The 12458-nt window shown below is 46.5% G+C and overlaps 1 protein-coding gene and 1 non-coding gene across 2 annotated transcripts in view; one reads left to right on the top strand and one right to left on the bottom strand.

Moving 5' to 3' along the window:
• The window catches only part of LOC149339532 (angiotensin-converting enzyme-like), a 92515-nt gene that overhangs the window by 75292 nt on the left and 4765 nt on the right, over positions 1 to 12458 (top strand). The gene's annotated exons all lie outside the window — the stretch shown is intronic.
• Positions 1243 to 1314, bottom strand: TRNAT-UGU (transfer RNA threonine (anticodon UGU)). Its single transcript has one exon. It is a non-coding gene; the product is annotated as a tRNA-Thr (tRNA).

The following is a 12458-nucleotide window of genomic DNA, read 5'->3' as shown; positions in this document are numbered from 1 at the left end:
GAATTGGCATCATTACATCCACTAATTCCTTATACAGCTTTTTCTTTGAAACTTTACTCAAGTAGTCAAGAGAAAACCGCACTTGGAGAAGCTTGAACGAGAGTACAACCTCTCTCATGTACCCCACGACGGAACCACGCATATTCTCACTCGAAGACACCACAAGTTCAGGAAGCAGCCTTTGCAATCGCAGCTGAATAACAGTCCGCAAAAAACTGTCCGACTGGTCACGGAGGAACATAAATCGTGATACAACCTGGCGTAAAAACAAATGAACAAGACCAAGGTCACCACCTTTGACAGGAATAAACAAATTGGTGCGACTGGTTCGTTCCCATGTCGACGCCCAGACAAAAACAGCAAAGACACGGTGAATCCTTTGAATATTGGCTCGGGATGCACTCAATACATTCATTAGGTACCATATCTTTGACACAAGGAAAATGTTACAGACAGAGACGCGCGAAAACATTGATAGCTGCCTCCCTTGCCACGAGTCGGCCTTATCCTTCGCCCTTGACGCTTCATCGTTCCAGCAGTCATTGGGATCCCGATAACATTCGAGAGGCACGCCAAGATACCGCGTTGGCAGTTTTGACCACTGCAACCGACAGAAGTGTTCCGGTGCATCATCCCAATTACCGCGCCAAAACCCACAGCTCTTGTCCCAGTTTATCAGGCAGCGAGTTTGTTGACAGTACTTTTCGACTGGGCTGGTAACTTCAGTAACACTGTCCTTGTTTGAACAAAAAATGGCAACATCATCTGCATAGGCGAGGACTTTCATATGGGATAACTGCAGTTGAAAGCCGGAAATACGGTTACTGTTAATTATGGCCAAGCAGAGTGGCTCTATGTAAGTCGCGAACAGTAGGGGCGAAAGAGGGCATCCCTGCCTCACTGAAGAATTAACTTCTATTCGGTCGGTCAACTCCCTATTTACGATTACTCGCTTGCTGCAGTTCGCATAAGCCATTCTCACGCCTTCCGCTACAACGCGCCCTACGTTCAAATGGTCAAGAATGCAAAAAAGAACGTCATGTGAAACCCGATCGAAGGCCTTCGCAAGATCCAACTGAATCTGAGCTATAGCGGCGCTTGTTACAGGCGGCCCTTCGGAGCGGGCATTAGGGAAGCGCTCGCACCTCCCGCTGCGTCGTGTCTATGGATCTCTGTCTCGTCGCATTAATTGGTATATTCATGCTTACCTAACTAAAGAAAAAAAATATCTTGAGAGACATCAGCCGCCAGTGAGGATCGAACTCACGACCGCTGGTTTACAAGACCAGCGCTCTGCCACTGAGCTATAGCGGCGCTTTTTTTTTCTTTATTGCCGATTTTGACGTACAAATCAAGAGGTTACAAGAAATAAAACATGGCGGCCACACTTCGGCCGACACGACTTTAAAATTTTTTGAGCGACATTAATCCATCTAGTACAGTTATCCATTGTGGTGGATCAGGCAGTGCGTTGTACACATTTCTTAAGCGCACAACGCTCTCAATGAAATGTTCGCGAACCGGGCGAACAACCAAGTCCGCGTGTTCAAACTGCATTCGTGTTTTCCACACCGCGTGGAGGCCCAGGATCATAATGAGGTCATAAGGTATTTCCTCTGAGGGATTCACAGGCAAGAAACGTATGCCGTACGGATCCAGGGGTAACTGTTTTTTTAAAGTTCTTTGGAGTACATCCCAATGAAAGATCGGGTCCCAGCAGTCTAGAAATACGTGTTCTATTGTTTCGGGTTTCTTGCATAAAAAGCAGTCAGTGTTCCAGGGAATGCAGAGTCCTTTATCGTGAAGCCAGGTCTTAACTGGGAGGGTGTTTGTATGTAACTTCAAAAAGAACGATTTGGCGGAGGGTAGTATAGGCATTTTCTTCACTCTTTTTAGGACGTCCTGTCCTGGGCCACCGCGATGTGGAGAACGGTACAAAGGTACAGGGAGCATGACATCTACAAGGTCTCTGTAGAGTTTTTTCTTTGTAACGGTTGACAGGTACTGCTGGGAAAAACGTACATTCAACAGCCTATACGAGAAAACAACTTCATGCAGGTATCCAGTCACCCTTCCGCACATATTTTGAACAGACGAGACTACGAATCCAGGCAGAAGTCTATACAGTCTTACTTGTATAACTGTGCGCAGGAAGATATCATTCTGATCCCGTAAAAAAACAAAGCGTGCCACAATTTGTCGCAGAAACAAGTGAGCCAGGCCAAGACCTCCTTTCTTTACAGGCAAAAACAAATTCGTTCGACTGGACCGCTCCCAAGTCGAGGCCCAAATAAAAATAGCAAAAACCCGGTGCATTTTTTGAATGCTCATCCTCGCCGCACACAACACATTCATGACGTACCAGATTTTTGATATCAAAAAAGGTTGCAGACAGTGGCTCTAGAAAACATTGACAGTTGCTTGCCTTGCCACCCGTTCGCCTTTTCTTTAGCCATCAAGGCTTGATCCCTCCAGTACGGTTCAGGGTCGCGATAATTTCCGAGAGGCACACCAAGGTACTGCGTTGGCACCATTGACCAGGTGAGCCGACAAAAGGCTTCTGGTGTGTCCACCCAATCGCCATGCCAGAAGCCATGACTTTTATCGCAGTTTATCTGGGCTCCAGTCGCATCACAAAACTTTTCGACGACATTAGTTGCCTCTCTAATGCTATCTTTGCTGGCGCAGAACACCGCGATGTCATCCGCGTACGCCAGAATTTTGACTTCGGCAGCCTGTAGTCTGTAACCTGTTATGCGCGCATTATGTTCCATCGCCAGACAGAGTGGCTCAAGATAAGCGGCAAACAGCAGTGGTGAAAGGGGGCATCCCTGCCTCACCGACGAGAGCACGCACAAGCTATCAGTCAGCTCACCGTTAACAATAATACGCGTTGTACATTTTTTGTACGCCATCGTGACGCCTTCCGTAATCACACCGCCCACATTCGTGTGTTCAAGTATGCAGAGCAATGCCTTGTGCGAGACACGGTCGAAGGCTTTTGCCAGGTCAAGCTGCATCATCGCGACGTGATCGCCCAGCGCATCGCAACACTCGAGCACGCTTCGAGCCACGTGCACATTCGTCGCGATAGTGCGGCCCTTAATGCCACAAGTCTGGTGTGGTCCAACCAACTTCTTAATAACGCCTTGCAGTCGCTTTGGTAGAACTTTGGTGAATATTTTATAGTCGACGTTAGCAAGAGTTATTGGGCGATATGAGCCTGGCAACAAACGTTTCTGAGCATCATCACTCTTCGGGATTAGCACGATATGCGAGGTTGTGAAGGACAAGGGTAGTCTTTTCTGGTCATACGCTTCGCTAACAACGTGATAAAGAACTTGGGCAACCTCAGACCGGAAGGTTTTATAGAAAATGGCCCCTAAGCCATCCGGCCCAGGTGCTTTCCCGACTGCCAGCTCATTTATTGCGCATTCTATCTCACTTGATGTGATTGGTTGTTCTAGCTGTGTCCTTACTTCTTCGTCAAGCTTTGGCATCAACGGAAGGAATTCTTTTTGGAAACAATCTTTAAGGTCCCTTGGATGGCTTAGAATTTCTTTAAAGTGCTCGGCAATCGCTTGCTTAATTTCATTTCTGTTAGACGTGACGTTTTCACCTATAGCTAGTTGGCGGATTTCTTTTTGACATGCGTATCTTTTTTCATCTGAGAGAGCCCGCTTGGTTGGCATTTCTCCCGCCCACAGCTTCTCGGACCTTGATCTCACTACTGCCGCCTTGTACTTCTCCTAATCTATCCGTTCAAGTTCAGTTTTCACTTCCTTTATTCCTCTAACACACAGACCAGGTTCGACATTCTCCATACTAACAAAAAACTGCAGTTGCTGGCGAAGCTTTGTCTCTGCTTCTTTCTGATTGCGTCGAATGACACTACTTCTTTCAATAGCCATTGTTTTTACTTTCTGCTTAAAATCTTCCCAACGAATGGCGTAACTTTCTGGCTCGCTTGCAGTCAAATTTTTCAGTTCTTTCGTTACAGCGTCGACAAAAGCTTCATCATCCAACAGCTGCGCATTCATTTTCCACAAGTCTCAGCTAACGATTCGTTTTCTCTGCGTCTTTCCAAAGGCGGCCGTTACCAAGCAGTGATCGCTGTATGCGATGGGTTTCACTTCGTACTCGCTACACATGGGTATCAATTCGGCAGAGACATATAATCTGTCTAACCTTGCATGGCTGTCTTGCTGGAAGTGTGTAAACTGCGGACGAGTACCGCTGGCGAAAACGCTACCAATGTCTTCAAGGTCATATTCGTGCACAAGTGTATTAAGAAATTCTGCACTCTTGTCACGAACACGCGAATGTTTTGCGCGGTCATAAACATTGCAAACACAGTTAAAATCACCTAGCAGTATTATCACTTTCTGACAATTTAGGAACACCTCAAGGCTTTCAAAGAATGCCCGCCGTTCCATGTCAATATTCGGCGCGTATACACAGATGACGCGACACTCTAATTCGCCAAAGACGATATCTGCGATTAAGAGGCGTCCACTGTCACATGAAAATACTGACTGCACGCAGATTCCAAAGTTTTTGCGTATGAATATGGCGCAACCACCTGATCCACCAATCGCGTGAGAAATACACACATCGAAATGAGCACGAAAATTGGACACCATTCGGTCGGTGAGCTCCTGGCTCTCAATTTTTGTCTCTTGGACTCCCACTATATGTAAGTCATTATCTAAGAGAAGGCGACTAAGCTGACATTGTCGTCGTCTTGCTCCAAGGCCCCGTACGTGAGCTATAGCGGCGCTTGTTACAGGCGGGCCTTCGGAGCGGGCATTAGGGAAGCGCTCGCACCTCCCGCTGCGTCGTGTCTATGGATCTCTGTCTCGTCGCATTAATTGGTATATTCATGCTTACCTAACTAAAGAAAAAAAAAATCTCTTGAGAGACATCAGCCGCCAGTGATGATCGAACTCACGACCGCTGGTTGACGAGACCAGCGCTCTGCCACTGACCTATAGCGGCGCTTGTTACAGGCGGCCCTTCGGAGCGGGCATTAGGGAAGCGCTCGCACCTCCCGCTGCGTCGTGTCTATGGATCTCTGTCTCGTCGCATTAATTGGTATATTCATGCTTACCTAACTAAAGAAAAAAAAAATCTCTTGAGAGACATCAGCCGCCAGTGATGATCGAACTCACGACCGCTGGTTGACGAGACCAGCGCTCTGCCACTGACCTATAGCGGCGCTTGTTACAGGCGGCCCTTCGGAGCGGGCATTAGGGAAGCGCTCGCACCTCCCGCTGCGTCGTGTCTATGGATCTCTGTCTCGTCGCATTAATTGGTATATTCATGCTTACCTAACTAAAGAAAAAAAAAATCTCTTGAGAGACATCAGCCGCCAGTGATGATCGAACTCACGACCGCTGGTTGACGAGACCAGCGCTCTGCCACTGACCTATAGCGGCGCTTGTTACAGGCGGCCCTTCGGAGCGGGCATTAGGGAAGCGCTCGCACCTCCCGCTGCGTCGTGTCTATGGATCTCTGTCTCGTCGCATTAATTGGTATATTCATGCTTACCTAACTAAAGAAAAAAAAAATCTCTTGAGAGACATCAGCCGCCAGTGATGATCGAACTCACGACCGCTGGTTGACGAGACCAGCGCTCTGCCACTGACCTATAGCGGCGCTTGTTACAGGCGGCCCTTCGGAGCGGGCATTAGGGAAGCGCTCGCACCTCTCGCTTCGTCGTGTCCATGGATTTCTGTCTCCTCGCATTAATGGGTATATTGATGCTATCTAAAGAAAAAAAAATGTCTTGAGAGACTTTCCTGAACATATACATGCCTTACCTGAGCATATACATGCACAGTTCAGGTGACACAACTTCAGCACAGTGAAAAAAAGGAAAGTTAGGGTTTAAAGTAAAAGCCTCAGCGTCCCTTCGGCTGAAGTCGTAGGATTAAAAGTCTCTTACATGTACGAGCCCTTGAGCAACCGCTAGCCATTCAGGATCTAAATTCATAGCCTTTTGCTCCTCCACATATGCCCTCATACTTTTCTTAAAGAGCTTTCTTGCAGAACGTGCATCTGTGTCAGCTTGCTCTACAGCCATTCTGCTTCTTCAGATGCAATGGAGTGGAAGCAGCACTATGAGATCTAGTGGGATGCCGTCATCGCTCTCTACCAGAAGAAATCTAATTCCATGAGGATTCACGGGCAGTTCTTTTTTAAGTGTCCGCAGGAGCACATCCCACATAATTATGGCATCCCAGCATTCTAGAAGCATGTGTTCGACTGTTTCATCTTTTCTGCATATAATGCCGTGTACGCCCCAAAGCGCAAAAAGTCGTTTCTGATCCAGCCATATTTTTACCCCTAATGACCCAGTTCAAAAAAGAACGTTTTAACCCTTGCCGGAACCTTCATACTCTGCACTCTTTTAAGTACACATTTATCCGGATTTACACGACCCGAACTGGAAATACTTTTGCCAACGAGCCAACTACGATCACATCCTGTGGGATTGCAAAATAGAGCCACATCCGGGTGATATAGTTACGTCAGGACGCACTCCTCCGTTGTGTGGCCGAAACGCCGGCAGTCCTCACACCGGGGCGTACGACAGTGCCCACAAATGTGTCCAGCGCGGTTGCAACGAAGACAGAGAGTTGTTATTCCCGGAATCAGAACTAGCCTCTGTATGCCACACACAATCAGCTGATGTGGAACGTCACTAACCCCGACACCTTCAGGAAGAGACAGGACGACATCACGGCTTAAAGTTCTCTTTTGGTCCATGTCTGAAACTTTCCAAATATCCACCGAGATAGATGTCACCTTCCCGTACACCTGGAGTGCCTCACGGATGAAGCAATCTTCCAAGCGCTCGGGAAGCCACAAAAGCTCCAGCATCACCATCTTCGGTTCCGGGTCAACAACAACAAAGCAGCGGCTCTTCACCAAGAGGTCACCGCATGAGCTTTTCTTTTGATTGTGCCGATTTGCAAGTAACCATCCAGAAGTGAGACATCTGCAATTGTCTGATGGAGCTAATTTCTTTTAGGTCTCTGACGTTTCGCAAGGAGTCTCTGAAATCTTGTGCCCTGTACGGGCGCCCGGCAAGGTACTCATGCAGAAAAACGGAGTCGGTCACCAGCTTACCGGTTGGGAGTCGGGTCAGAACGATACGGTATTCATTACGGCCGGCAAAAGCCTGAGCAGTACCTCGGCCGATTGAACCTTTTGTGCGGAGAACATCGAGAAACGTGTCTGCTTCGAACAATGTCTTCGTCTTTCTCCAGCTGTAGCGGCGCTTGTTACAGGCGACCTTTCGGAGCGGGCATTAGGGAAGCGCTAGTGCGTCTCTCGCTGCATCGTGTCTATGGATTTCTATCTCGTCGGAATAATTGGCATATGGATGCTGACCTAACTAAAGAAAAAAATTTCTTGCGGTACTTCAGCCGCTAGTGAGGAACGAACTCACGACCGCTGGTTTACAGGACTAGCGCTCTGACGCTGAGCTATTTTTTTCTTTATTGCCTGACTTCGGCAAGAGCCACAATAGAAAAAAAAACCAATTACACGACAGAATGAGCAATAATTAACAATAACACTATCCGCCTGGTGGGTTGTGGCTTCGTCATGTTAAAATTCTCTTAGCTGCCCCAGAGGGTCCACTCTTTCGAGGCACTGGGGAGCTTCAGGAGCAAGTTTCTGAATTTCAGTATAGTTATGCATGCTTTCCCGAAAATAGATCCGTGCTGGCCGTGGGTCAGGATCGCCATGATATCCTGCCATCCTGGAGCGCCAAATACAGTGGAGGCCCGTTAGCATCATAAGGTTGAATGGTGCCCCTTCCTCACTCTGTACAGAGAGGTACCGATTACCATGACAGTCTAGCGCAAATTCCTTTTTTAAAGTTTTTGCAAGATGTCCCAAAAGTAAATCCCCTCCCTAAGTGCAAAAAACGTGGTCTATTGTTTTCGGTTGTTTACAGATTAAACAATGTGATCCCCAAGGTAGAAATAAATAATAAGTGCAGTTTGCTTATTGACGATTTAGAATGACCGCCCATGGGGCGAGTTGGTGCATGACTGAAAATACTGTGGCGCAACGACGGCAACTAGTGGCCCCCTATATACACTGAGTGGCGCACGCTGTGAAAAAGGCGGCAATCTGTTAAGAACTACCCGTCGTGTTCTCTGCACCGAGAAAGCTGAGAGGGTTATGCTCACAGATAGGGCAAAATAAGAAACCAAAAGTGCAATAAGATGCATGGGGAGCCATTTCTTTCCTGCGCCGTCGGCATGGTTTATGAAATCCCACTGACATGTGGAAGTTTCTACATAGGCCAGACGGGTCGTTGCATCAATGACATAGCACGGGAACCCAAAACATCGCTAGAGATTGGAGGGGGGGGGGGGGTCGAATTTGCCTTCCTACTGTGAAGAATGAGAGTGTGAGCCAGTGCTTAGTAGGGTTAACAGAAGTCGCGATCAGGTTGCACGTGAAATTCTGGAATCCTTTATGATTCAAAATAAGGGGAACGCACGTATTACTGATAGCCTTGTAACGGTTCGAATAAATGAAATTTTCTATGAGGAAACATTTTAATGCGAAATAATTTCTAGGGTATGTAGGCGGGCTCGTGTCACGAAACCATGTCCGCAAAACGTGTCCGCAGCAGTTGTGACGTCCTCAGAAGGGGTAGCATTAAATGAATGGCTGTGATCGATAGAAGATGGTGTGAGGATGATACGCGAAAAACTGTCACTGAGATGGTTAGGTATTTAATTACAGCGAATAATTAAAGTCAAAAGGACGAAATTATATATGTCGAAATAGCGCGGACGGCAAGCAATAGCAGGGAATTGTACAAAATTAGTGAAAAAATAATAGGTCGAAATGGATGGAAACGGGTTTGGTGAATAAAATACAAAGTAATAGATAAAAACAATTGATTGATTTGGAGTAATTAGTTAATTAGCTTGAAGCAAAAGCAATGGAGGATTGAATGGTTTGGACAGGTATATAGTAACTCCACATAAAAGCAATTAATGCGGAGAATTTGAACACCGAAATGGGTAATCAATCATTGACCGATAAGGATAAAAATTGATAATCAATCAATTGGGATGTAATTAATCAATTAACCTATAATTAATAATCTGGGGGTTAATGATGAATTGATCGAAACATAATCAATTTATCTATAATTAATGGACTCATAGATAATTGATCAATGCGGTTACCATGACGTCTGGTGACGTCACTGTGACGCTAGAGCAGAACGCCCACCGCGGTGTCTCGGTGAGCCGCCGCACCAACGTAGTTGCGATGCAGACGAATGATGCCATGCGCGCCTTCATGGAATGTGGCTACCATGACGTCAGAGGAAAAGAAGGTTATATAGAACCAAAGAGAAAAAAATTCCCTGTGGCTTAGCTTGGTAAAGCCCGGTAATTGCGAAAGCAACATCCGTATGTACGCCATGGTACAGCTGGAAGTGCAGCTGGTGGTGCTGCTTGTGGTTAGACTTGTGGTGATGCATCGGTTATATAATCCAATCCAATTCAAATCAATCCAATCCCATGCAATCCAATCCAATCTAATACACTCCACTCCACTCTAATGTAATCTAATCTAATCCAATCCAGTCAAGTCCAATCTAATCTAATCTAATCCAATCTAATCCAATCTAATGCAATCAAGGTGAAATGAAGGTCAATGGTGGTCACCGGCCGCGGCACGCAACGGCGTGAAAGTGCAAGTAGTATTGCTTTCGCAATAAAACAAAGAGGGGCGACGAGTGCCGAGGAGGCGTCAATGCTTTCGCATTCCTCCAATGCGGGAAGCCGCCGTGATCTCTAATTTTTTATGACGACCTGTGCCGCCAAGAATTCCGTCTTCCTTAATTTGCGTCCGACAGCTGAGCCTAGCTGTGTGGTTGTTGTGGCTTTTTTGTTATTATGCGAAGCATATTAACGTAGGTTTTGGGCCTTCGCGCGACGCCCGGCGGTGGCCACCATTGACCTTGAAGTGAGATCACATGATGTGACGTCACGTGATGACGTCACACCGGCTGCAGATGGGGCCTCATATCGCGCCGTCGGACGTCGCCCGGCGGAGGCCTCCACGCTTTGGTTCGCGCCGTCGCGCGCGACGTGGCGGCGGCGCCACCATCGCTGCATCACGTGATATGTGACGTCACCCCAGGGATGAAGCGGCGCGCGCCCGCCGTCGCTTCAGTCTCTGTGCCCGCAACCGCGCTAGCGTCTTTGCGCCGGGCGTGTATGCGGTCAAGATGCCTCCAAACGCTAAGGACGTTAATAATAAGAATGCAAAACGAAGGCTGCTTCGCATCCACTGGGCTTAACCTTGATAAGCCTCCAACTTGTTTACTTTGTTTTTGTTTAGCTTTTACGTTTTAGGTATTGACTGCTTTTGCTTCCTATGCATGACACTGCTTTTCTTATGATTGACTGACGCTGCCATTGCTAAGAATTTTTTTTTGTTTCTGACGTTTGTTTTAAACCAGCTAGTGCTTTAAGTGCAGGCTAGAAGAAGCGTTCTGCGATTTGTATTTAGCCTTCTCATTTGCAGATTACTTGTTACTGGCAGCGCTGAGAGCGATAGAGCGTTATTACGTGCTGAGTGAGGGTTATAAATATGCCCTTTTCTTGCAATAAATCGTTGGTAGTGTCTGCATATGTTTTCTTTTTCTTTTCTGTGTTGTCGTCATTGCGTAGCAGTATTTTCTTTTATGCATATAGACACTTAAAGTCACGCCAAGGTACTCGGGTGGCATACATGCCCATGCCACACGAGCATATTAAGCAGGTGTCGATCCCCACATACCAACCTAGAGACCGCAACTCTTAGAACAATTAATCCGAGCTCCTGACACTGAACCAAAGCCCTCCATTGAAAGGAGGAACCTACTTGATGTTTGGCTTATCAGCTCAGAAAAACGCAGTTGTCTGCATGCGCTAAAACCTCAGTTCGTGACCCATAATACGAAAACCACTGACGGATCTACTGTTGGAAAAAAGTAAGGTGGGAACAGTGGAAGGAATGAAAATAAGGGGGAAGTACATCACAATGTCAAGCCACCCCTGAGAATCGAAGTCAAGACCACTAGCTTACAGGACCAGCACTCTGCCACTGAAGTGTGCAAGTGCTTTTTTTTGTTTCTCAACATATTTATTACACGGGTTTATGTACAGGAGGGAGCTATATGCAGCGACTGTTTATTAACCATCTATAGTTGTTACGCAGCAGTAACTTAAAAGAAAACACAACCAAACCGTAACGTGCAACTTAAAGCAACTAACGTAGCCAATGGGTGGCAAAGAAAGAGAATGCATCAGCAACAGAGACCAGTCCAGCGGAAAGTTAGTTCATCCTAACGGTCCTTCAGCTGGAGCATCGCCTGGCCAAAAAGTGTTGTGGGGGAAACGGTAGGCTCATCATTCGGGTGCTATAACAGCGTTTTTCGCAGGCTGCTAATCCAAGTAGAAAAGTCGCGTCATAGGGTTCGTGCTCGTATTGAGTGGCCACAAGGTATCGCACGCTGTGGGAACTCAAATGAAAGTATTCCTTCAGTATCCTTTGTAGATTGTCCCTATAAAAAATTCCACCTTTGCAGCCACGAGCGCGGTGTTCTATATTTTCCAGTGCATCGCACAGACAATAGTTCATAGAAAAGAAAACATTTTTTTTCTTTGGAACCACATTTTATTAGGTTCTGCTCCGGTGCGCAGTTTGAAGAAAAATGTTTCAGTGCAAGGTGTAATTGCCATTTTACGCACTCGCGTTAAAACATGGTGCTCCTTATTACCAGAATAGAGAGAGCGATAGAGTGGAAGCGGAAAGAGCTTTGATAGTAATTCCTGCATATAATGTTACGCGAAACTGAGTATGACTATTCATTAGAAAAGAGAAGTGTAAAAAAAAAAACGCACCGAAACATAAAAATCTTGCATGAATCCGAGTAAAGAGGGGAGTTCGGTGAAATTTGAAGACACCACTAAGTTGGAAAGCAGGTAAACAAAGTTGACTTGAGGAATGATCTGATAATAGATGGAAGCTGTAGCCAAAAAAATAAAAAGGAACGAGCGACTAATTGCCTGACACAACGGCGCGCCAAACCCAGTCCCCCCGCACAAATAAGATTGAAAAGATTATCGCGCGACATCGTCTTTAAACTGGATGACCATATATAAATATCGCAAATTTGATTTGAGAGCTTAGGATGTAGCCTTTAGCACATTGGAGTGCCTGCAGTATATAATATACTTTTGTTGCCGTGAAAATTTTACAGGCCTGGGTTCGACTAACGATTTGAAAGCGATGCGAAACAAAAGTCTGAGCACAACACTGTAGGTCCCGGCCCGCTCCATCACTAATGTGCTCTTGACTTAAATGTGTGAAGTGGAACCATTTTATTCCAGCTTAAGGCGCTATTGAACTCCATGAACCGAACC

Source organism: Amblyomma mixtum, chromosome 6 (genome assembly GCF_055824585.1).
Source record: "Amblyomma mixtum isolate Tamu chromosome 6, ASM5582458v1, whole genome shotgun sequence".
NCBI classification, from domain to species: domain Eukaryota; kingdom Metazoa; phylum Arthropoda; class Arachnida; order Ixodida; family Ixodidae; genus Amblyomma; species Amblyomma mixtum.
Note: the sequence above shows the minus strand (reverse complement) of the source record. Positions and strands in the feature narration are given on the sequence as shown.